Source organism: Drosophila nasuta, chromosome X, assembly GCF_023558535.2.
Source record: "Drosophila nasuta strain 15112-1781.00 chromosome X, ASM2355853v1, whole genome shotgun sequence".
NCBI classification, from domain to species: domain Eukaryota; kingdom Metazoa; phylum Arthropoda; class Insecta; order Diptera; family Drosophilidae; genus Drosophila; species Drosophila nasuta.
Genome location: NC_083459.1, coordinates 28,038 through 56,036, shown reverse-complemented (window position 1 = coordinate 56,036; position 27,999 = coordinate 28,038). Strand labels below are relative to the sequence as shown.

General features: G+C 37.8%; 1 long non-coding RNA gene across 1 annotated transcript; it reads right to left on the bottom strand.

Annotated features, from left to right (window-relative positions):
- Positions 1-80: 80 nt before the first annotated feature.
- Positions 81-24,424, bottom strand: LOC132796095 (uncharacterized). The gene is made up of 3 exons (XR_009633498.1): positions 24,332-24,424; positions 16,725-16,797; positions 81-100 (listed from the first exon to the last, which is right to left on the bottom strand). It is a non-coding gene; the product is annotated as an uncharacterized LOC132796095 (long non-coding RNA).
- Positions 24,425-27,999: the final 3,575 nt, after the last annotated feature.

Here is a 27,999-nt window from a genome sequence, read left to right as displayed (position 1 = left end):
GTGTGTGTCTTGCTATCTCGCTCGCACCTTGGCACTTACCTATTTTGTGTGATCCTGCCAAACGATTGCGTGCAATTAACAGTTCCTCAGCCGGGCATTTCTGCAAAGACAACATTGTAGTGATTAGTGAGTGTATGTGTACGTGTGTGGGTGTGGGTGTGTGGGTGTGTCTGTGTGTGTGTTTGTGTACATCACTAAAGTAATACTGCATGCATACTTACGCACAACTACATATATGTACATATATGTATAATGCATGTGCTTAAGTATGTGGTCACATTGCCATAATCATAGTCATAACTACAGCCCAACTCTCCCATCCACTGTCATGCTTCCTCTTACTCACTCTCTCACTCACTCAATCTCTCACACACACACACAATTGCATTCGCATACTAGAACAGCAGCATGGCAAAAAAAAAACCGAATGCATTTCACTCTTGTTTTCGATTTCATTTTCGTTCACTCGCTCGGTCGCTGGGTCGTTGGAGCAGTCATCGCAGTCGACGTCGTCGTCGTCGTCGTCATCGACGTCGTCGCTGTTGACGTCAGCGTCGACGTCGACGCAACCATTGCAATTGCAGCATCGTCTGCGCTCGCCAACGTCATCAACGCAGCAAAGCTTTTCTAAGCTCTCTCGCGTTCGCTCTCTTCACAAGCTCTCTCGCTCTCTCACTCTGCACAATGCAGCGCTGCTGACGTCGTCGTCGCTAGTTTATGTTATTCAATAGTGCACGCTGCTTCGTGCGCTGCATTTGTGTGCGTGTGTGCTGATGTGTGTTTGCTATCTGCCGTCGTCGTCGCCATCGCCATCGCCGTGGTATTGTACGTTGCCTATTGCCACTGCAACGGCTGAAACGACCTCCTACAGGTCTTTGACCTAGTGCGACGACGACGTCGCTCTCGTGCCTCCCTCTCCCTCTCTCTCTCTTCCTCTCTCTTCACTCTTCACTCTCCGCTGTCAGTCGTTTGCTTAGCTTTTCATTTGCACGTTATTATTATTATTTCCTCGCTCACTTGCTCTCACTCGTGCACATTTCGTATGCAGGCTGTCTCACACTCATTCTCTCTCTCTCTCTCTCTCTCGCACACGCTGTTCGTCTAGTCCGTTTTTGTTTTTGTTTTTGACTCGTTTTCGTTGATTCGTTTGCCTAGTTCGTTTGCTTCTTACTGTTTGGCTTTGGCTTTGGCTCTTGTGTGTTCCTAGTGCATGCAATGCACTTCTCTCCCCATCTCCCCATCTGCCCCCTCCCGTCATCACTCCCTCTCATAGGCCTGCTACTATTATTACTCGTATTTGCTTTTCTTTCGAATATTTTCTGTTCTCCTCCTCGGTCTTCGCCTTCGTCACCGTCTCCGTCTCGCTGATAAGGCATCACTGAGTGCAGAGCGCGCCTAATCGATGCGCCTCTCTCTCTCTCTCTCTCTCTCTTGCTATATGAGTAGTGGGGAGTTAGAAGTTTGTGTGTGAGGTGGTGGGTTTTGGTTGCCCGCTGTTTTTGTTGTTTTCGCTGGCTGCCTTAACTAGGTTAGTTTTATTTGATGTCTGGCATTTTATTTCGGCGTCTGTTTGCATTGTCCATGCGGTGGACCTCCGTGTACATACAATGTATGTATCTCCCCCTCCCTCCACCCTTTGGCGCATCCTGTATGTGATTCCACATGTGGATTGCGTGTGGAATGCAATGTGTGGATGGCATGTGGCATGTGGCATGTGGCATGTGGCACGTGGTTGCACGTGGTGCGTTGACATTTCATCGACGTTGACGTCGCGACGTTGAAACTGGCACAGCCTTCGACCATGTAACCACTTGAGGCGACTGATATAAACTCACTTACACACACACACACACACACACACACACACATACATACACATGTACAAACATGCACAGACATGCATAGACATGCATTGAAATCTCTGCATTGCTCTATAAACTTTTAACCCAATTCTTATGCCTTATTTACAGAGACAGCCACGTTTTTATTGTATGCCACTTACTCTCTGTCTCTGTCTCTCTCTCTCTTTCTCTCTCTCCCTCTCCCTCTTCATCTCATTCCTGCTTCTATGAGGGAGTCATCCTCCTTGGATTCGCTCGCTTTGCCTTTCCCGTTATTTATGTGCTATTCATTTTCGAGCGTATTTTTATCAGAAGCAACAAAAGCATTGGAGGGCGAGTTGAGCAAGAAGAAGCAGACGAAACAGAAGAAGCTGAAGCAGAAACAGATGCAGATGCAGATGCAGATGCAGAAGAAGAAGAAGACTAACAGAGGGGCGAATAACCACAAAATCACAAGGAACGGAACAAACAAAGCCCAGATCAAAAGGTAACAGTGAAAAGGCAACAGGATAACAGCACTCAGGCAATAAGCACACAGAAAAAAAAACAAAACAAAACCATTCAGACCATCCTATTCAGAAGAACAAGTTGAGCATCCACTCGACTATGCGATACCCTGCTCTTAGCCAGAGACTTTACAAAATAAATGAATATTACAATTTGATTACGTTTTTGGTACATTTTGGTATAAAACATACTAGAATGAATTATGTTGACGGAAATCGAATATGTCATTTTGTTGATCAGAAAATGTAGAATAACTGTTTACAATTATTTTAGTATTTTAATTGTTATTACAATAATTTCTTTACTATGTATGTAAGAATATAATTTAAACTACATTTTTTTTGTAATAAATTTTCCCATTTACAATATGAGCAGGATTCGAAAAACTTAATATTTATTTAAATGATTTCGTTGTAAACTTCTATCATCATCATCGGAAATTGGAAAATGTTAAAATTTGTTTTAAAAACAAATAAATAAAGCAAAATGATGCGGTATTCTAATTTAAATATACCGAATTTGAATAACTAAAAATACTGAAATGTACGAAAATGTATATACCGTGTATAGATATAGCAAGTTGCAAACAGTCAACAAAATTATAGCTAGATCGTGATATATCAATATACTATTATATACAAAATATACCATAAAGATTAAAATATACCAGAAGTAGATAAGTCTCTTATAGTCTTTAAGATCTAAAGGTTTACATGGATAAACGATGCCGCTGATCAAGAATATATACTTAATAGGGTCGGAGATGTCTCATTCATCGTATGGGAAGCAGGTGAAACATATGTTTTAATGCAATATCAACAAATAATATTGCATTAAACAATTCTGAAATTATGAAGTCATCTGAATTTGATTTATAAAGCAATAAACATTCAATACAAAATGCGATTCTCTAAATTTGTAAGTTGTCAATTTCAATTTCGGTGGCAAACATTGCACAAATTGTCATAAAGAGTTTTCTTTACTTATCAAACAGCAGACAGAAAGAGTTGGAAAAGAGTTGAGACGAGGACAAAGACGAAGACGAAAACGAAGAAGAAAACGAAGTCAATGCAGAGTAGCCGAAAAATCCTCGACCTTTGCATCTTGGCTCAGCATTTAACCAACAAAGCAGCCAAAAGCAGCGGCAATTGCAATTGCAACTGCAACAATTTCCATGGCGAATTTGTGTGGCAAGCAAGCAAAAAGTCAATGACTTTGCCACAAGCAACATACACAAAAAGGAAAAAAAGGAAAAACAAAAACAAAATAGAAAAAATAAACAGAGAAACAGAAAAACTGCATAAACATGATGTGTCTGTGTCTGTGTGTGTGTGTGTGTGTGTGTGTGTGTGTGTGTGTGTGTGTGTGTGAGTTGCATCTATATGTGGACTGGGGCATGAGCTAGCTGCACATGCATCGCACTGTGTGCAACAACAACTGCTGCAACAACGACTCTCGAGTGCCAACTACTGCCCTACATTCAAGGCAACGACTCTGAGATAAGCGCACACACACACACACACACACACGAGACACACACATGGCTACTGCCACCAGACACTTCTATGAGGCCCCCAGCGGTTCTGCCCCCACTCCCCCCTTCCCCCCTCCCCTTCGTTCACCCCTCTTCTGTACACAGCTGTACACAAAACAACAGCGCAACAGAGCAACAAAAATGCCGCTTCAAGTTCCAGAGTCTGTTCCGTATGTGTCCGCTGTGTGTGTGAGTGTGTGCGAGTGCGCGAGTGTGTGTGTGTAGACATTCTAAGCGGTCATAGTCCCAGTAAACTTTCGCCTGCCGCATTTGACGGCTGTCGTGGGCGTTTTGGCCAGCTAAAGAGCGCAAAGCAACCCATCAAAACCACCCAAAAAGCAACCCCAACTAACTGCAACTGCAACTGCAACTGCAACTGCACCCTACAACTTTCCCATCCCCATCCCTATCACCAACCCCAACTCTCAGTCATTGCTTTACCTGCAATTTAAATGCCAAGCAGATCATGAGCACGACTCACAGTTACCCTGTCTTCAAATTCGGGGACTCTATCTGATATCATTTTTATAATATATTTCTTCATTTTGGTCTTTATTAAATAAATGGAAACAAGAAGAAAGCTACAGTCGAGTGTGCTCGACATACTCGTTATCCATTTTTAATCAAAAGCCAGACAGTGTAGTATTATTGTAAAAAATATAACAAATTAATATACCAAAATATACTAAAATATACAGTGAATCGTACATATATGTATGTATGTATATATAAATACCCGCTACACATTCTCAATCAAAATGTTAAAATATACCAAATTAATATATCAAAATATACTAAAATTCACATAGAAATACCCGCTACCTATTTTCCATCAAAACCACAACAGAGCGGTAATATTGTTAAAATATACTAAATTAATATACCAAAATGTACAGTGAATCGTACATATATGTATATGTGTATATATAAATACCCGCTACCCATTCTCAATCAAAATCAATACAGTGCAGTATTATTGTAAAAAATATAACAAATTAATATACCAAAATATACTAAAATATACAGTGAATCGTACATATATGTATGTATGTATATATAAATACCCGCTACCCATTCTCAATCAAAATCAATACAGTGCAGTATTATTGTTAAAATATACCAAATTAATATACCAAAATATACTAAAATGTACAGTGAATCGTACATATATGTATATATGTATATATAAATACCCGCTACCCATTCTCAATCAAAATGTTAAAATATACCAAATTAATATACAAAAATATACTAAAATTTACAATGGTTGTCTATAGAAATACCCGCTACTTATTTTCCATCAAAAGCAAAAGAGTGCGATATTATTTTGTTGCAACATACAAAATAATATACCAAAAAAATACTAAAATTTTGCGTGAATCTTACATACACATACATATATAGACACTGTGTAAGGAATATAGAATTTTTAAAGAAAACTATTTTTTACTATAGAAAATATAATATAAAAATTATTATTATTCAAGAGATTATTTTATTTTTATGTTCATTTAACTAACATAATTGGAAGTATTTCAAAACTAATTCTGATTATCAAAAAGTAGCTTTCATTTCTTGAGTTCTATACGCATTTGCATACGAATTATTTAATTTCAATTTTGATTCTATAGATAGTCCATCTTATCTTTCCATTCTTATTTTTTACACAACATTTGATTTATTTTATATTTTTCGTAGTTTATTCTTTAAAGAATTTTATGTACATTGCAGATTTAATTTATGCTCACATATTTATTTACGACTACAGTCTATGTTGAAAACGAGTGTTAAAAATTTCCGAAATAAGTTTAATTTTGAAGAAAAAAAAAGTCAAAGAAATAGTTTTAAACGAATGCAAATTGTGCTTGTAATAATTCTAATAAAAACATTCCTTGAAATATATTTACTTATAATATAATTGGAATTCGAAGTGTTATGCCATAAATGTAACTTCGTTGAATGTTTTAAATAAAGGATATTTGAAAGTTTAATTCATTGACTGAACAATAATAACCCACTTTTGTCACTTTTTCTTTACGAACGACAAACTGCGTGAGAATTGTGAATTATTAATGCAGCTTCGAATATGGCAAAAAGTAACGCCTTCTTGTTGACTTCTATGGCAAGTTAAAGTATGTTTGTTCCATTTACATAGCGTATGCGATAGATGCAATTATTTGTCAACGAGTTGTAATGATAGACCTTCTTCATCGACCATAAGAGTCCTCAATTCGGATCGCTCTTTCGATTCAATCACTAGATTTAATATCTGGCAAATTACGAAATTAACTAGAAGTACTTGTACTTGAATTGGCTGAATAACAATTGTCCTTAATGAAGCCATTTTCTTAGATACTATATGTAGTTCAAATGAAGGCATGCTGGAAGGGTATTTAATATTCGAAAGAAAGACGAACGTTAGAAAGAGTCAACTGATCTGCCCAACAGAACTATCTTCTATATAAAATGGAAATATTTTATTTTCTCTTCTTCCTTCTCTCTCCTAACGCCAAGCTTTGGGATTCTAAATTGTAAATTAAACATATTATTTTGAGTTTTAAGTCAAAGTTTGTTTGTTTTCTTTGCTTTTTGTTTTGTTTTGCGAAATAAGTATGTCTTTTGTTTTTTTTAATTCTTTTCGTTTGTAAACTACAGTAAAACGTAAGAAACTACTAAATGTCTCCCGAAGAAAACAAATATATAGTATATATGTAAGGTTGGTTATATGGATATATGGACAATTGTTAATATGTACAAAACTTCAGTTTGGATAACTTAAAGAATACTGCATTCTCTTGATGATTGCCATTGTTATGAGTGAAGACTGCTCCTGATTCTGTTATACTTTATACTTCTGTTATACTACTTCACACGACTGCTGATCTTCTTCCATCTTCTAATGATCTACTACTGATGACTGGTGAAACTGACTATCGATTAGATATATACCAAGTGTAACCTTTTTCTGACCAATTTAAAGTTAAAATTATTGAATTTAATTAAGGCTTTTACATATTGTTTCTTTTTAATCTTTCCATTATGTGATTTTACGATTTCTGAATCTTGTAAAAAATCAAATATGTATAAAACAAACATTTAAATATAAGCCTTAGCTAGCAATCCCTTCTTTTAGTTATACTATTTTGTATAATAATTCAACACGTAAATAAATAAATAATATAATTTAACCAAAATGAATTATTGAACAACATCATAACATTTGTTGCAGAGTATTTCTTTTTTTATGGGATGTAAAATACTATTTACTATATTTAAATACTATTTTATTTAGCTAATAACTTTAACCATAATGATAAAATGTTCGTTTCAATAGCAAATTTGACTTTCAATGTTTGTCTATCACATCTGTTCTTTACTGTAGTATTATGTTATGTCAATTTATCCCAGATTTCCTATGTCAAATCTTTGTAAAATCTGTTATCTAGGATTACGTACATAGTGCGAATAGAGTTTCTTGTGTCTAGTTTTGCTTCCTGGTTTCGTGTTGCAAGTTTCGTGATTCGAATTTCGGTTTCATTTTCGGTTTACGATTCGTGTCGAGTTTCAAATTTCGGCATTGTATTACATTTAATTGCGTTTACTCGCACTTTGAACTTGCTTTCCACAATGCAACTCATTCGCTCTCTCTCTCTCTCTCTCTCTCACACTCGCTTGCTGTCTCTGTCTGTGGCGTGCTTTACATTTACATTTTTGTGGTGTTGAGCGTTAAATTTCACTAAACTTGAATTGAAAATTTTCATGATCAACGGCATCAACGATGCCATGTAATCTTCCCCCCTCCACCAAAAAAAAAAAAGCATCTGAGACAACAACAGTCGAAAGGGGCAATACTTAACAGAGCGAATGCTGTGAGGGAGAAGGGGAGGGGAGAGGGGACACAAAAGACAGGGGTGGGGCGAAAAGGGAAAGATATGGAGTAAAAGTGAACGGGCAAGTTCAAGTTTATTTTCTGAAGAAACCAAAAAAAAAATTAAAAAAAACACGCACACACACCATAGAGAAAAAGAAAGAAATAAAGAAAGAAGAAAGAAGAAAGAAAGAAACAACAACGCACGAATTAAGCTACCAAAAAAAAAAGATAAAAAAAAATGAGGAAGAAGCAGCTGCAGAAAGACAGCAAACAAACACACACAACACAACACAAAAAAAGGGCGACAGAATAACATGCGACACAAAGCGCGAAGCGAGGGAGGAGAATGATGATGGGAGGAGGTCTCCAAAAATGAAGTCTGCAGCGGAAGATGGCGAGTGAAGGCGGAAGGTGAAGGAAGGTGTGACTGAAGTCAGAGCGAGAGGCAAAGTGTAAGCGAGTGGGAGTTGAGGAGGAAGAGGAAGAGGAAGAAGATGACGAAGGCAGAGGCATCTGCAGCTGACACAAACACACTCACACACACTCACTCAGTTGCCTGCATGTTGACCCCCAAAAAAAAAGAAGAGAAAAAAGCAGCAGCCAATTTGGAAACTGTGTGTGGAACCGGTTTCAATTTTCGACTCGAACTCGAACTCGAACTCAAACTCGCTGCTGACGCTGGGTCGCTACCCTCAGCGAACCATAAAAACCAAACACCGAACACCGAAAACCAAAAACGGAACAAAACAAAAACTAAATACAAAAAAATGAAAATAAACAAACAAAACTAACAAACAAACATAAAACAGTTAAGAGACTAAACAAATAGTTAGCACAGCACTCAATGCCCTTTGAGCAAATTACAATTCGAGTTTCAATAAAATCATTATCAGCTTTTGCTCGCAGCACAACAACATCAAAATTCAAGCAAATCACTAAACAACAGCGAATTGAAAGTCAACTTCATATCAAAACAACACCCGACAAATATAACATTTATTCACTTAATAAAATAAGTAAATAAAAAATTATAAACTGAGATTTGAATTTAGTATTTGAAATTTACGCACTTGTATTTTCCAAATTTCATATAAATTATCGAAAATCAAATGTAAATTCTTCACTAAAAAGTTTCACTTATTATTTATAAATATTTTTTAAATTAGAATATATGTATAAACAAAATAGATTTGCATAAATTATAATGATTTCGACCAAATGAAAATTCATCATAGTTTCAATAGCTCTTTTTATAGATCAATCCATATTTAATGGCGTTTTTAGAAATGTAAGATCATTGAATACAATTTATTTTTCAAATATTTCGATTGTAATTATTTTTGAATTTGATTGGAGTAGCAATAGATTTGATCGCTAATTCCTATGCTTAAACTTTATGTTATTTTGCAGCATTTAAAAAAAATATATAAGAACTCTAAATATATAGTATTATATACATGCGATATCTGTGTATTATCAACTAAGATCTTGAAGAGATTCTTCAAGTGCCCTACATTAACAGATTGAAGTTTTATATGATTTCCGGCAGAGCTTTTGAAACTTGCAACAATTGCAGGGTATTACAAAGTGCGACTTGTGCAATTGTATCAGATGCCCTTTACACTTTCTACTTGGGGGTCGACCGGCAAAGTCGTTACAGCTCTCACTCTTTTACTCTCTCTTCCTCTCTTTCCCTCTCACTCAGTCGGACTCATACTCGCTCTCTCTGCGGTGCGTATTGTTTGTAGGGTATTGCCAAGTGGCGCTCTTCATACCGCTTTTCGGTCACTTGAACTTCCAGTTTTTTTTGGGAGTGAATTGACATCCAACAAAGGCTGCGAAAAAGGGCGTCAAGCTTGACCATTAAGCGTTCATTGACATTGAAGCGAGGCGGGGCGTGGCAGAGGGCGGCAGATGGCGAGGCGACATTTGAATGCGCTACCCATGTGTGTGTGTGTGTGTGTGTGTGTGTGTGTGTGTGTAAGGAACTGTCAGTGGAAATGGTCATCATTCATATTTCAAAAAGAAAGCGGCAAAAGAGAGCGGGATCGCATGCAGGGAGAGTGAGAGAAGAGATGGGGGAGGGGTGGGGAAAGGGGGAGGAAGGGAATACGGGGAGTCAGCTGTTAAGCTGTCTGTCGATCTGCGTCAAACAATTTGGATGGCAAGGCTTGCCGGCCAGGTAATCGAATGAGCGAGCGAGTGAGCAAGACAGCAACATTCATGTAGTTGAACTTTTTCAAGTACAGTACTTCAGCTTGGAGCTGCGACGTCGTCGTAATTGATGTGAAAGTGAAATTTTGTTTCGCTTACATTTTGTTGTTTTGTTTGCTTTGTTTTACATTTTGCTTATCTGTTTTACTTTATGCGTTATGTTGCTTTAAGGGGCGTGGCAGCCAACAGATCGACGGGGAAGGTGAGGGGGGAAAGAGTGACCATAACCTTAAGTCACACACAACACGACTTGGCCGGCCAAAGTCAGAGCGGTGATCATCATTCGCTCTGACTTTGGCCTTTTCAAGTCGCAATCGCAATCGTTGTTGCAGTTTCAGTCGCAGTCGCAGTCGCAGTCGATGTCGCAGTCGCAGTCGATGTGGACGTCAGTTAATCACGCAAGTCATGAGTTGCTTGTTTCTTCGCATTTCTTCGCTGTGACCCAAAGAACACGTGCTGACTACATAGCACTCACTGGCAGCGACGTCAGCAGCAGCGGCAGCTGTAGCAGCAGTGCTGCCACTGCCAGCGTCAACGTTGACGTCAACGCCAACGCCAACGCCAATGCCGAAGCCAAAGCGAGTGCGTGTCGGTGTGCATGCGTGTGTGTGAGTGCGTGTATGTGTAGTCGACGTCGTCGTCGTCGTCGTCGCAACGGGTTCAATGGCTGACCCAATTTCGGGCAAAGCGTCGAATGAGTGGCAAGAAGCAGACAAGAGCGAAGCACGCACTGTGAAGTGAAGTAGAGTGAAGTGTACTGTGAAGTGAAGTGGAGTGTGGAGTGTGGAGAGAGCAACACAACAGTGGAGAGCAGAGCAGTACGATGGGGTGAGTCGCGGTGTGGTGTAGTGTGGTGTGGTGTGCTGTGGTGTGGTGGTGTGAAGTTAAGCAAAGTGTTGGTGTTGGTGTCGAACGGGAATAGTTGTGAAAGCCAAATACTAGCTATAAGTGAGCGAGCGAAAGAGCAACAACCAAGAATGGGAGAGAGAGCAGAACACACAAAAAGTGCCACAGGAAGAATGCAGAGAGCATAAAGTTCAGTGTGCAATGACGAAACGTTTGCCGATCAAAAGCTCTACGCTCCACGCTCTATGCTCTCTCGCTCTTCCACTCTCTCCCGCTCTCTTTGGCTTGCGCTCTGTTTGCATTTGCTTCTATGCTTAAGCTGCTGTTACATTTTTGTTGTTGTTGTCTTTGTTGTTGTTGTTTTTGCTACTGCTGTTTATGCTATCGCTTTTGTTGTTGCTTAGGTTTTATACCCGCTCCACAACGAGTAGGAGAGTAGCATACACCAGCAAGTTATAAAAAGTATATATAAATATAAATATAAATATAAATATAAATATAAATATAAATATTTGCAAAGCAATATTGTTGCGAAATGAAAAATGGAACTAACTTTTATTTTAACTTTCAAATGATATATTTACTTATTGTTTAATAAAATAAAAATGAATTTGGAATGTTAGCGGAAGAACTTTCGAACATTTTTAGTATATTTTAATACTATCTATATGTATGTATGTACATATATGCGGATATCTCGTAGTTTCAAAAGTTACAATATTTTTAGTACATTTTAATACTATGTTAACTATACATGCAGGTATCTCGCAGCCGAGTTCACTCATTTTTGTTAGCTTTCTTACTCATTGTTGTTGCTGTATTTTGCTTGATTGACATTCATGTGATTGTTTCGCTGTCGCTTTTGTGTGTTGTGCTGTGTTTTGTTTTGTTGTACTGTGCTGTGCTGTGTTGTGGGTTCGTTGTTACTTTTATGTAATTTCATTTATTTTCACTCTTTCCGTATGCGCGGCTCTTACTTCGTACTTGTTCACTTTCTTTACCTGGCCCTGGGCCGTCGAGTGCGACAGAGACGGCGCTAGGCTGTCTGAGCCAGACAACGAGCTTCAACGCAAAGCAATTGGCAATGCAATAATTTCTCAATGTTATACGCACTTCATGTCTGTGTGTGTGTGTGTTTTTATTTGTGTGTACTCAAATGTTATTGCTTGACCGTCAACTGCGTCGCTGCGTTCAGCAACGTTTGCCTGTGGCGTATACGTAATGTGTGCAATGTGCAAATTACGCATACGCCCCCTTGGCCACACACACACACATACACACAGACAGAGAAAGAGTCAGCATTGAATGCGGCCAAACAAACACGCAAAACAACATCACAAATCGAAATTGGCAAAAACACAAACACAACAAATTGCATTGAGCATCATCATCATCATCATCATCATCATCATCATCATCATCATCATCATCATCATCATCATCATCATCATCATCATGAGCTTAATCATCATCATCATGCAACCTCTCCCACTACCATGCCCCCCTCCCACTCCTTGTACTCATCGTTCTCCTCATCATCATCCACAACATCAGCTCACAATTTGTCGATTACGTGAAAGTTTATTGAACTTTCGATTTCGCTAACAAATTTCAATTCAAAGGTGGCGCACAATTGCACGCGAATACAAATGTGATTACACACACATCTATCTTGAGTGTGTGTGTGTGTGTCTATAGTTTGCTCAGTGAGTCGCTCGGTCAACGAGTCAATGGCGGCTGTTGTCTGCTCGTTTTTGTCAGTCGACAAACCGCATCAAATGCAATACAATACACACACACACACACACACACACACACACATACACTCACATCACATGAACACAGCAACGTCACCGACGCCAAAATACCCTATAACTATTTTCAAGCATGTCTTCCTATTGATATTCATATTTTATTAACATATTTCAATTACAACAAAGATGTGTGAAACGTCAGGCAAATATTTAAATCCTTTACTTAAAAAACAAATGTTAAAAAGATCCTTTGATTTCAACTCGTTTACTAACTTGCAGTTAATCAAAACTGTCTACCAAAAACCAATATCCAAATTGGAGAACACTTTTTTATGCCACTATAGAAGACCAGTTTCCGGTTAATTTGCCAATCTTAATAATCTTTCTTCCATTTCAATAAATGTAAAAATAATTCCTTTCTTGTTTCAGTTTAGTTATAGGTTGGAAAGGTATTATAAATTGTGTGCAGAAGGAGACATTTTCGATTCCATAAAAAATATATATATTATATTTTTAATCATAACTACTATAGTAATTATCGTATATACCAAAACTCGCAACTCTAGCTTTAAAATTACGCTTGTTATTCGATTTTTTTGATTTGCGGGGACGGAAGTAGGCGTGGCAAAAATTTGAAACAAACTTGATCTGCATGCAAACATAACAAATAGTGTCGAAAAAAATTAGAGCTCTATCTCTTATAGTCTCTGAGATCCAGTGTTTCATACGGACGGACGGACAGACGGATAGACAGACAGACGGACAGACGGACATGGCTATATCGTCTCGGCTGTTGACGCTGATCAAGAATATATATACTTTATAGGGTCGGAGATGCCTCCTTCTACCTGTTACATACATTTCCTGCCGGCACAAAGTTATGATTTTGCTATTTTTTTATACCCGCTACCCATAGGGTAGAAGGGTATTCTACCCTATGGGTAGCGGGTATAAAAAAATAGCAAAATCATATAATACTGTTATATAGAGTTTAAGCGATTTAAAAAAGGATTTTTTAATAATAATATTTTAATAATAATACATTCTAAGGAATGAACAAAGAATCGAAATAGATTGTCAAGGCATGTTACATGAAATAAATGCAGAGAATTGCTCAAAACAAATATTCTTTTGATATCGTAATTTATATGAGTTAAGCAAAAAGCGGAAAATCCATACATATAAATACAATAAAATTAATAAATATTAGCCGAATAAAATAAATCTCCAAATGCATAATTATCATGTTTTTCTTTGCTTTCAATTTTGGGTTTTAGAAAAGTTTTTTTCTAAGCGACAAGATTTTTGGTTTTGTACTGTATTCCAAAAAACAAAATATAATAGTAAATCCACAAAAAAAAAAATATTATAAATTGATAGTAAGACGCCAGAACAAAATCGAATCAGGCAAAATAATAAGGATTGAGTTGGATTTATTATTCATTTGCATTTCATAGTTCGCTTCTCATGCATTGCTGGCAGGTAAAACTTCAAACAACTTGGAACAGATGTTAAGTATACGACCCTTTGTCGTGTTGTTTGCTGTTTGTTGTTTGTTGAGCCTTCTTTCTATGCAATTTTAGTTGCTGCTCATTGTTGTTGTGGCTTTTGTTGCTTTTGTTGCTTTTGTTGCTTTTGATTTGGCTTGGCACTTTCCATTGCATAAGCAAAAGTTGATGAGAGCCGCTGAAAGTGGGTGAAGATGCTGGCGGCGAAGGGAAGCGGAAGGGGCTGAGGTGAGGTGAGTGTGAGTGTGAGTGTGAGTGTGAGTGTGAGTGTGCAAACACTTGAAAGATGGCCAAATGGACACTTCAGTCTCCCTCCTTCCACTCGCCTCCATTCGCTTCCTCTTCCCACCGTCCACTTTGCAAATTTACTTCCTTGTTTGCATTGGCAACAACAATTTGCCGTCGTTTACCACGCACACCCTTCTATCTCTCTTTCGCTGACTCTATATTCCTCTGTAGCTATCCCCAATGGCCTCGACAGCAAACCGACTCGGCCTTCCTGATGCAACAACAACAGCAACAGCAACAACAACAACAATAACAACACCCACAAGGAACGCTTGCAACGTTGACTCTATTTAGGAGGAGAAGGAGGAAAGGGCGGGGAGGGAACGTTGTCTGCCTCTAACCACCAACTGTACACCTTTGTCAAGTCTGTGTGCGTGTGTGTGTGTGTATATGTGGCTTGTCATGTTGCACATATGCACGCAACAATGAAAACAACACAGCAACTCGTCATCATCATCAACATCGTCTCTCTCTTTCACTCGGTCTCGCTCTTGGTCTCTGCCTCTTGCCTCTCCCATACACACACTGTGCTTCGTCTTCCTTCTCTCTCTCTCTCTCTCTCTCTCTCTCTCTCTCTCTCTCGCTGTCGCTCTCGCTCTCTCTGCACTGCAATTGGCGTCACTTGCGTCGACTTCGTGCTGCAGTTTGCATCATCACCTTGTGCCGTTGTCAGGGCATTGGCACAGTTTCTCTGCTTCTGCTTCTGCTTCTTCTTCTATAGCGAGATACACACACACACATTCATTTTGTATATATACTATATGTGTGTACGTCTGTCTGTCCGCCTGGTTGTGTCTGCATTCGCATTTGTTTTCCTTCATTTGCTGTGCTTGGATTTTCCTCTTTCCTTTTCGTTGTCGTTCTTCTTGCTCTTCTTCATGCTGTTTTTGTCAAAAGGGTATTTATTGCTGGCCAGCACTATTAAGTTCAACATTATACCCGGCAATCATCCCCCGACAAGGGCATATCAATGCAGCGATGAGCGACAACACTCGCTCACTCCCACAAATTCCTAGTACACTGAGCGAAACTAATAAGCTTAACAAGCTTGCCATAAACAAAATTCAAAAGTTTATACAAATTCTGAATCTTAAAAAAGTGTTCTAATATTAAGTCAATCTTCGATTATCGTTTTGAGATGAAAGACTCTTGTTTTAATAACGAAAATTACTTAAACTGAATAATCTATTATTTGTTTTTTTGCTTCTGTAAAAATTAGAATCAAACTCCTAAGCTTAACAAATTTTATCAAGTAAAAATATTCAAAACTTATGTTATATAAGATTTGAATTACGTTTAGTTCAATCTTCATTTACTATCTCTGGGTTGTTAAGGTTATAAATATATATAAATATAAATAAATATATTATAAATATTATAAAAAAATCTTCAAAATGTCTTTTAATATCTTCGATTATCATTTTGAGATGAAGGAATCTTGTTTTAATATCGAAAACTGCTGAAGCCGAATAATCTTATACTTGTTTTTTTAGTAATAAGGTAAACCATAAAAACATAAAAATTATTAAACATGCACTTTCAATCGAATGTTGTAATCGTCTTCTGCTTAAAAATATTAATTGCAAATGTAGTTTTGTGTCTATTATAAAATAAATTAATAAAAAAAAAGATCATTTTGATTCGATCAATCTAAATCGATAATGTTTTATCCTGGGTTCCAATTTCCTTTCTTTTAGAATCTAGAATCCTACAAATAATTTCATTTCTATCTAACATATCTATCTATAAATATTCTCGAATCAAAAACTTTATTGAATAATATATATTCTGTGTTTAATTTTGTTTTGGTAAACTTGGTTGTCTCTACAAATAATTAATCACCAGAAAGCATATATAGACGTGTTACATTCATCTAACCATCCGCCATCATGAAGACCCAATTCTTTAAAGCTAGAGCAGATAATACTATAAAATTTCATATTCATAGCAGCTATAGTATTATAGTATTCGGTTTAAGTTGTTGCCTCAATCTTGAGGATAAAAATTCCTACCTATGTATGTATATTATTAGTAGATTCATTAAGAATCGGGAAACTCACAGTTCAACACTGTAGTTACAATATAATCCGTTCCAATTTGAATCTTAAAATCTAATGCAATCCTCATATAAACTCACAAACAACTTTTTTCATTTAGTTATCTTATTAGAAATTGATAAAATTGTTTAATCATCTATAGACTTACAAACTATATTTGTGAAAGTGCATTTAAAAATTAATTTCGTCTTGATGTTGATAATAATATTAACTAACAAGCTAAAAGTAATAAAATAGAATTTCGATTTCGAAACTCCGACGATTTTGCATAATACAGCTGGTGATGGGGATGTGGAAGACTTACCGGTTTAACAGCTGTTGATGAGGCGACGTCTAACGCTGCGATTCCAACTTCGCGAAGTTGGAGATGGGATGGGCTGCAAGAGAGGAGAAGACGTGTGAAGAACACTGATTAAACGGCTGAAAGTTATGAAGGAAGCCACAGGTGACAGAGAAAGAGACAGTGAATATGCTGCCTCTGCATGGGATCATGAGATAGAGAGAGAGAGAGAGGGGAATAGACACGGAGGGTTGACCACGTCACGACCCTGGGTTTATTTTTGGCGCTGCTGGCAAAGCTGTGTACCCGGGCTGCCAATCTACGCGGCAGGCAAACAGGGCTGCCAGATGCCAGATACCAGATGCCAGACTGGACCCTCGCCAGGGCAGCGCAATGGGCATAGGCATGGGCATGGGCATTGGCAGCGAAGAGGGAGGAGGGAGGAGGCAGCGCTGCTATGTTGAAAATCAATGTCTATGTCTGCGGGACCACAAAAGCTTTTGAGGGTCGCGGTGAGGGACGTTTGCATTATTGTTGTCGCTTTGCTTATCGCTGTTATTACAAATGCAATTCGTTCGAAGCTTTTTCGTGCACACGCACACGCTCTCTTGCAGAAAGCTTTTGCATGCACGCTCTCTCTCTCTCTCTCTCTCCTCGTCAATGATTGCGAAAAGGAAAACGTCGCGTCGCTAACGCGACCTGCCGCCTGCACTGTGCTATTGGGATAGGTCCAAGTCCAGGCTGTCTGCATGTGTGCGTGCTTGTCTGTGTGGCTGTGTGTGTTTGAGTCTGTGTGCGTGCAAGTTTTGTTGTTTTGCTTTGTAATTGCGGCTGGCGCTCGCAGTGCTAAAAATAGCAAATGATTGCAGTTGCATTTGCCGCTGACTCGCTCTGTCACTCTGTCGCTCTGTCGGTTAGTCAGTCAGTCAGTTAGTCAGTTAGTTTGTTCCTCCTCCTCCTCTCTCTCTCTCTCTTCCCCTGACATACACTCTCACTCACTCTAATCCCACCTGGCCATGCACTTTGCTTTGGCTTTGCTCGCCTTTTTCGCTTGCATTTTTATTTATTTTTATTTCGCTGCTACACAACAACAACTACACACATTTACTGTTCGCGGCTGCTAAGAATTGCTCACACACACAAGCAGACTATCGCACACCCGCCTCCCCGCCCCTCTGCCATGGACTACACAATTTTGTTTTCATGCAAAAAAGGTTGAAGACCTTTCACCTACTTTTGTCGCATCGAACGACGCACAGTAGCTCCAAATGCACGTTTTCGATGCGAAAATCATAATATTCTAGCCATAGAGAAAAGTTCTGTCTTCATTGTACTTATAGTTTATCAAAATTATAATTTGTGCGAAAAATATATAAATATAAATTAAAACATTTTAAACGCTACTATTTGAATGAGTTTGGTTTGTAGTCTTTGAAGAATTCCATTCCAATAAGAAATATTCAAAATGTTTGCATCTCACATATGTATTTGGCGCTACTGTGCGACGTCGCCATCGTCATCGGCACAGGGCGAAGACGAGAGAGAGAGAGCGAGAGAGCCGAAGTTGAGTTGAGTCGAGCCAAGGCAAGCCAAAGACAAACAACAACAATAACTGCTTAAAAGCACAACTAGCAAATACCCTTTCCAAGCAATACAAGCACAGTGAAAGCTCTTAATCCGCTATCCGAAAATATAATTTAAGTATGTTTTGAGTAACATTTACTCTGTTATTTCATATGTTCTTCATAATTATCAATTTTAATTGTTATTAAATTAGAGCTGCATTCCTCAATGTCTAATGTCTAATGTGATCGTTATTACATGTTCTCATTCATATTTCATATAATCTTTACCAATAACTGCACTCACATACAGTTATGCACTCATCTGCAATAAGCAATTCATATAAAAATAATTAAAGTTTCTTTTATTTTAAACAGGTGTAGCAAACTAGCCAAATCAGATCGGCTTATTAAAGGAATAACTAAAATAGGATGCAATGTGTTAAAGTTACAACATATCGAGAAAATAATATAGTAAAGCCACTAAACGGCTGCATATATTCACATAATTGACTTTATTCCTATGTACATACATATGTATGTAGTCTAAAACATTCAATACCTAAATTCAAAACAAAGTACAACATTTTGGCAGGCGAAATGATGCGACCCATTGAAAGAGTGTCTAAACTGAAACCGAAACAGATGCAACGCCATCGGCAGTAGCAGTCGAATATGACGTGTTGGACGAGGAGAGATGATGGTGGGGAGAGTCAACTGAGTTACATGTGTAAATGTCTGAATGTTGCCTTATGTTACCGTGTGTGTGTGTGTGTGTGTGTGTGTGTGTGTGTGCGTGTGCTCGTATATTTAGCACATTTAGTTTGTTCGATTTGCAAGTTGTTGTTGATTGTTGTACATATGTAGTTGCGTATTGAATGCATGATCGCATAATATTCGATATACTGTTTTCTTTCCCACCCTCTCTCTCTCACTCTTTCTCTCTTTCTTTCTTCGCCCCCTTTCACATCCTTCGACGACTCTTTTTGAGACGCTTGCTTTGCGAGATTATTTTGCGTTTTGTTCTTTCTTTGTCTCTGTTGACAGAGTTGTTGTTTTTGCTGGTGTTTTTGTTTTTTGCAAAGCCAATCACAAATTATTTGGGTCAATTATAAATATTAAACGCAATTAGCAATGAAATTTCAATTTCATTATCACCAACGCCAGCAGCGACGCCAACGCCAACAGCAACGGCAACGGCGACGGCAGCGACGTCAGTGTTGGTTTCGAGAAAAAATATTTTGTTGACAACGACAAGCAGCGTGAATGATAAGCTGCACAACAGCGATGAGTGTGAGCGAGACAGCATGATTGGGTTCGGCGATGAGCTGGGCACGAAGAGAGGGGAAAAGGGAGCAAACGTCGCCGTCGTCATCGTTTGTTCTCGCGCAATGTCAAGATTATTGTGACCTTAATTTTTGGACACTGTCAAAAATTGCGTTAAACATCGAAATGTATGTAAACACCAACACCAACACCAACAACAAAAAGAAATAACAGTTAGTTCGATAAGCAGAGTGAGTTCAAAAGCAGCAATAAGACAAGGAGGAAGAGAAAGAGGCGAAAAGGAGAAGAGGAATAGGAAAACAATCCTTGACAAATGCCAGATGGCTTATCGCAAAATTTGTAGCATTCAGTTGTTACACCCTTCCCCCCTCCATTCACCGAGCCTTCCGTTAACAACTACAACGGCAACTGCTGCTCTTATTATTATTTTTACGTGCACGCCAAATGTCAAAAGCAGAAAGGCAATTGCAACAACAAAAAATCTTCTATTACACACAAAGACACACTCGCACACATTTGATTGTCTTTGACTTGGAAATGACCTTAAACTAGGTTAAAGCTCGCTAAAGTTGCCCAAGTTAGGTCGAGCAATTGCAATTGAGTGTGACCAGAGTGGGGGTTGTGCTTTTTTCTATGCAAACAGCATACAAGTACATTTATATATGTATGTAAATGTGTGTGTGTGGGCATGCTGTACTTAAGTTCAGAAATTTCTGTGCACCTAAGCGTGACAGAGAGAGAAAGGGATAGAGAAAGAGAGGGAGGGAGTGAAAACCTCATGAATATTTGAGTAGGATGAGCAATGAATATGCAGGAAACGATCCTATGCAATGCAATAAACAGTTGAAGAAATAGAATGTAGCAAGCTATTCTAATTACCCACACATAAATACATATACTTACACATACATGTTGCATGAGTGTAATTATTTTCTATTTGCCAAGAGAAAGTAAAACCAAAAAAACTCGTCGCACGCAGACACACACACACACACGCATATACATACATCACTCATTGCTCATCAAATTTGACAGCTACGCTTCGTTTTCTATTGTGACCCTTGCTCTCGCCCACTCTCTTGACTTACCATTGTCATTGCGTAGGCGTTGAGCCAACTGCGCAGCGAGAGAGAGAGAGGGAAAAAGAGAGCGTAAGCTAAACGAGCATAACTACACATAACAAGGGCCAAGCAAGCAACTCACTTCATTGCTATGTGAAGCTCAGCTTAACGCAAAAACACACACATACACACACACACACTGAGAGTGCACCAACGCAAGAGAGTATAACTGTGAGATAGTGAGAGAGAGAGAGAGCAGAGCAACGGCGGGCAAAAGGTGAATGACATGTTGCTCATAGACTTGGCCATTCGCTCGGAGCACAATTCGGCTTTGACTTCGTTCATATCGACAATGCAGAGCGCAATGCTGTTGTTGCTGTTGCTGTTCTCAGCTAAAATTGAAGCGACAAGCGACGAACTTTCAAATAAATAGAAAAATACAAAAACAACGACAACGACAACACAGAACGAACGCAAAGCTTTCTGCGCCCACAAAAGCTTTCGTTTGGTTTTTTCGTCGTCGTTACATTTGCTGCTCGTTCGGTAAAACACGAGGCGACGCGACGCGAGGCGAAGCAACGTTCGGCAAACGGCAATGACAGTGTAGCGATGCCTCGTACTTTACATTCTGCCTCTTAGTAGGTCAACAAAATTCCGGACAATGGCCTTTCGCTTTCGTCTGAACGTCTGCGATGCGTCGCTGTCGTTATTGCTGTTGCTGCTGCTGCTGCTGCTGTCACTGCCGACGTCGCTGCAACTGCAGCTAGAAGCAAAGCTAGCGACGGCGCCAACTGCGCGGCAGCGCATCGAGCATGAAAAAAATGTAAATAGAAGCGACGCGAAGGCGACCGATGGCCACCCAACCGACCCCCCCTTTAGGCACACACACACACACACTTGTAGACGTAATCACATGCAAGTTTGTTTGCAGTGGCGACGACGATGAACATGAAGATATTTGACAGTCGCTGCCGCTGCAGCGCTGCAGTTTGTTGTTGTTGTTGTTGGTGTTGTTAGTGCTGCTTTGACGATGGCGTAATAGACATGTCCGCCTCCCGCTGCGGCAGCGACAGCAACAGCAACAGCGGCAGCGTCTGCGTCTGTAGCAATGACTGTGCCTGCGGCTGTGGCTGCAACTTAGCTACAATAACAACAACAACAACAACAACAACTATTGCTGAGGCTGCTATTGATTGCCAGCTGGAAGCTCGTTTACCATGTGCCATGTGTGATGTGCGATGTGGCATGAGGTATGTGGCATGTGGCATGTGGCATGCTGTTATGCACCCATCCCCCCACTCCCTACTATTGCTGGTGAGCCAACATTTCAGCAAACTGAAGATGCTCAATTGTCCAGCATAATCGATCTTAACTTGAACCTCAATGCATCAACAAGAAATACAACAAAAACAAAGCGGACAAACAACATCAAGAGAAATGGAAAAATATTTCAACAACAACAATAACAGTACATAACACTCAAACCTCATACATCAGAATAATACTAAATATTGAACTGCGACACATTTTCAATTTAAAAACTCGAAATATTTGAATAGAAAATAAATAAATCACTGCTCTAAGGAGGAAATATTATATTTACCAAAGACTAAATTTGGTATATTGATATAGTACTATAATAAAAATATATCATAGAGTACAAAATATACCAGATTCTTTGTCTGCCAAAGAAACTAAGAATCGTAGTAAGTAGGCGTTTTTACCATTTCTTAAATAACTTCGACAATTTTAGGCAATCAAATGTTCAAAAATCATGTAAACTATGGGTGCGATATATATATATATATAATATATATATATATATTTATATATAGCTTATAGGGTCGGAGATGCCTCCTTCTGACTGTTACATACATTCAATGGAGGCAAAAAGGTATAATATAGAAATAAATAAAAAACCAAACCAATCTAAATTAAGAATAGCCCAGATTTTTTTTATATATTTTGTTGTTGATAATATAACTAATGATAATTACTTATCACTAAATGTAGTAAAAATTAAATTGGAATGTTGCATCTTAAGCAGTTATCTTACTGAAAATTATTTAGCGGAGGAATTAATGAAATTGGTTAAATATTAAATCTTGTCTCTGTATAGTCTATAAATCTATATATACAGCGTATATCAAATTGTGTACTCCATCGAAATTCCTATAAAGTTGTTATCTGAATAACTGAATGCGCTAATTAAAACATAAAATAGTCAAATAATACATAAGTGAATCTTAATTATACTTTTGGTCTTGAAACTATAAGATTTCTTCTTTTTCTTCTTAATAAGAACTTGGAAAATGTTCTTGAAATCAAGATAAGTTTTCTAACATTAGGATTTTCATGTTCTTGGCGCACTTTTGGTAGCAAAATTCTTAGAATTATAACCAATAAATTGATGTTAGAAATTTTGTTTCTGTGTAACTAATGTTATTTGAAAGTAGATAATGACAATGAAGATACGAATTTCGAATATTTTAAAACAAGTAAAATGATATATTTTCAAATGAAAATAAAATTTGTTAATTATAGTAAATAGCTCGATAAGAAGAGAATAAAAGCTGCATAGATAATTGGCAAGATGATAATCAAAGTAAATCAATGTAAATGTAAACAATATTATTTGTAAGATTGATGAAAACAAGGTAAGTTAAATGAACTAGAAATTAAATATTTAGGCAGCGACAAATTTAAATGAATAAAACGAATAGTGAAAAAGAAATAAATCAATTGAAATCAAATGCGGACAATTAACGGTATTTTGGGATTTCAATAGAGATAGCGAGGCATATTAATTAATGGAGAGATTCGAGCCGAGATTTATTGTGGACATAGAACTGCATGATATCATGTTGAGCACAACCTCCCTATCCTACCCTCCCTCCCCTCCGCCACCCCCTCGGGCTGCTGTCTGAGGCATGACTACATATAGAGAGCTGTGGCTGCCATTGTGGGTGTCGAAGGACGAAGAAGAGCATATAGAGGAGGAGGAGGAGGTGCATCCTCAGTGTATGTAGGTTAAAGGGCAGCGTTCGTTGCACTCGCCGACTGAAGGACAGCCTGCTAGATGAAGGGAGGAGGGGGGGTGACATACAGTGAGCTGGGGTGGCCTTACATCGAAACGAAGCAAAACTAAGCGAAACGAAACGAAACGAAACATATGCGAATCCTTGACGATGACGATGACGATGACGATGACGACGATGCAAAGTCGAAGTCACGTACTTTGGAGTGTGCTCGAAAAGGCGGCGACACGGCAAGCCAAGCGAAGGCAAAGCCAAAGCGAAACTAAACTAAACTAACCAACAGCTACCAGGCAACCAGCTGCAGACAAGCTTGCAACACATCGTGCCCCCGTCACTCCTCTCTCTTTCCTCATACTACCAGCAAAAGCCACGCCGCAAAAAGCAACTGCATATTTATGAGCACACACACACACACACACACACAAACACATGTGTATGTATGTGTTTGTTTTGCCATGGCTGCTGAAGGTTGTTGGCACAGATTTGCGCTTGTCATGCCAGCCAAAGGAACCAAAGGAGCGAGAGTCCATTGTACCCTGCGAAGGATGCGCACTGAAATCCTTCATCCTGCCAAGTCAGCAAACAACCTTGGCGACATTTATATGAATGCATGTACTTATTTATTGCGATTGCGATTGCGATTTTGTAATTTATCGATAAAGATTTTAATTGCACACACTTACACTTACCCGTTGCCTCTGATGCGATTGTTGCTACTTTTGCTGCTGCTTCTGAATCGATCTCTGGTTCGTAAGATAGACGCGATTGTTGATGATGTATTTATTGTTTTGATTTTTGGTAGATAACTGCCAATATTCACATTGACTCGATGGACGCGGGCAATACGGGTGCTGCAAAACAAACAAACAAAACATGCCAATTTTATATTTAGTACAAATTCGTTTTAAATACAATTTATTTTTCGAATGTCTACGCTTGACTTGTGTCCTGGCTAAGCTCAGCAATTGTTGTTGGCACACGCTGCGCACAGATGGCGCCACAATCAACGCGTAATGCAGCCATCACTGCAATAGATGGCGCCAGCGCAAAAAGCTTTTGCTCGCGCGCAACTGGCGACCATGTGCGCAAGTAACATGCATAGCCAAGACACAAACCACCAACTTCAGTGCCAGAAATAGCAGCAACGGCTAAACAGCAATAAATATTATGAAATATGTATGTGCATGCATATATGCACATGCAACTGTATGTGTGTGTGTATATATTGTTATAAATGAAATACTTCCTGTATAAGAGTTTTTCTGCCTTATTGCTAATATAATGTTGTTTGGAGTCATTCGCTGTTGCTTGCTTTGCCAAAGCGCGCCAACTGTTGTCTCTCTCTCTCTCTCTTAAATATGTACGTGCTCTCTTAAAGCGGCTCGCTCTTTGTCGTGGGAATTGAGCTGTCTCTTGTGTTGACTGTCTGTTTTGAAGTTGCTTTTGTTGTTGTGTTTGTGTGTCAATCGGTTTCATTAACCCGGCGAACTCGACGTCAACGTCAACGCCACCGTCGACTGCGGCAGCGCAAAAGGTCAACACAGTACGTTTCACAGCGCAAACATAAACACACGCTGTCTGCATATGTATGTGTGTGTGTGTGTGTGTGCACTTGGGGCACAACTTGTGTGCCGCCTGTCGCAACTTGAACTCTAAAATGTCACCTAATACCAACAACGGTGCATGTAAAGCGTCCCCCTGCCCCCCTTTCCTTTGTAACGGGCACCTGCTGCACCCTTTGACCCCACGTCCGCTGCAGTGCAACAGAAATGCGGAAGAATCTCACAATTGCACAAATAAAACGAAACGAAATGAAAACAACAAAATTACAGTACTCCCCCCTTTTCCCCTTTCCCCTTTATACTTCTCACCAGCACACACAATAACAGCAACAACAGCAAATAATAATAGACAACAAACTTGCAGCAAGTGCTGCGCACACAGCGCATTTCCCGCTAAAAATGTCGTGTGTTAGCAGCAGCTAGTAAATATTGATCAACTTCAATTTATGCTTTTCTCTTTTAACACTGCTATTTCAATGAAAATCATAATGCATCCCTTTTGTTATTATCCCTATTTGCGTAAATATTGAGTTAGCAATATTGAAAAAATTGTTGAATTATTTCAAAATAAATACTAAGCTGTTATAACTTAATTTTGTCTCGATGTTACGTTTATTTATTAATTTTAAACGCATAGGTCGTAATCACTGCTATTTCAAAGTTCACATCTGCACATATGTACAAGAAATGTTTAGTTAAAAGAATTCTTTTCTTTTAAATACTTTATTACAGTGCATATCCCTTTACTTCTTTGATTTATTAACTAAATATTTCAATAAAGAATTTTCAAGCAAATTCGAAAACTTCAATTTGATGAAATAAATCACTGATCTATTATTACATTTTAATATGAAGTCAACGAATCGAAATCCTTACTTCAATTGTAACTTGTAAACTTGTGTATTGTTTATCATTCCCCAACACTTTTATTGGTTCATCAATCTTTCAGTCACATGGCATAACATTTAAATACTTTCTTTTGCCCCGTTTTGCAATCTATTTTGCTCTCTAATCGCGCTAAACTTTAACGATTACTTTAACAACAAAAACGAAAACGAAAAGTATGTAAATTACTTAATCAACATTTCCATGGCACATGTGCGTGTACACGATAAAAATGAATCAAGATAACAAATACTAATTAATAGATTAATTCAGCCAATATGAATATACATAATTATACGGCAGAATAGAAAGACTATGAAAGTGTTTCTCGACTATGAAAGTGCGAGTTTCCTGCCAACAGATCAATATATGAAGAGCATTTGCATTTCAGATCAAATAAATACAAGTAGAAAAATCGAAAATAAAAACGTTTTTACGCCATTCATTTAGAAAATGAAAAAAAAATTAAAAACCAAATATTTAATTTTAGGAACTACATATATGATAACTTAAAAAATGTTTAAATGTTATCACAAATTTGGGTAATTTAATAAACATTCTGATGAAGTTTAAAATATTAAGAAAAAAAGTTCAATATGTTTTTCCTAACGGCATGAGGTCATTTTTGCATGGTGGAATTCTAATAACTCATTTGCCTAACTTTCAACAGTTCCTATTACAATAAATGTGTTAAATACTAAGAAAGTGCAACAATTATTTTAATGAGTAACTTAGAAGAAATTAATTTTCTTATGTATAAAGTTCAAGGATAAGATCACTGCTGATTACATCAAATAAAAAATTATTAGAATTGAAATATCTAATAACTTATTCTTATGATCATATCGTACAAATCAAATAAAAGATCATCATCATTAAGAGATCTAATAATTTGTTAATATGATCATATCATAAGCTAAGATTTGTATTATCCATTTACTAAATTCACATTATATTTGGGACTTTAATTGAAACAACTGATTTGTTACTTAAGTTCATCAATAAAGAATAATATAATGTATATTATTCTTGGCTTCATTAATCGAGTTGAGCAATAAAATAATGTTCGCTGCATTGTGTTTGCATAAATTTAATTTAAAATGCTAAATAAATGCACTTGCTGGTGAAATTAGAAACCTACTTTATTATTATACCCTCTACCCGTAACCGTATTATTTAAAAATTTCGGTGCAATCAGAAAAAAACTATAAGTTGTATACGTTATGACAGAAAACGGGTCTTAGTTGCATTGGTTACAACTTATGGCATATTTTGAAAATGGTACTATATCGATATACCAAATATAGCCTTCGATAGAGTTTTGTATTTTTTTGTTATAACAATTGAATATATTCAAAAATAATACCGCACTGTTTTACTCTTAAAATTCGAAGTAATAATAATAAGTAGCGGGTGTGTCACAGTCGAGCACATTCAACTGTAGCTTTCTTACTTGCTATTTTCAAAGAATGAATGCTTTCATTTAGGCTGTAGTTTGATGACATGTCATTAATCACCACTCACCAGTCAAGACAAACAACTTTATGTATACAAAATATAGATACAAAAACAGAAAAAAAGGATTTTGAACATATCAAAATAAGTAGAAATACGAAAATGTTCCTTATTAAACAATAAGGTAATAATAATAATAACTAAATGTAGAAATTAGTTACTGTATTAACGAAGAAGAATCTTCAGTAAAAAGCAGATGAAACCATGATGGAATCAAGTCCATGTTAAACCTCAATCCGACAAAAATCATGAAATTTGTACAAATATAATAAGTTCAGAAGAAGGCTCAATATCTTTTATGACAGACGTATTTCTTTATAATAACAAATAATAGGATTTTTTAGACCACATTGCTCTTAAATTTGAAATTTCTTAAAAATAAGTATTGT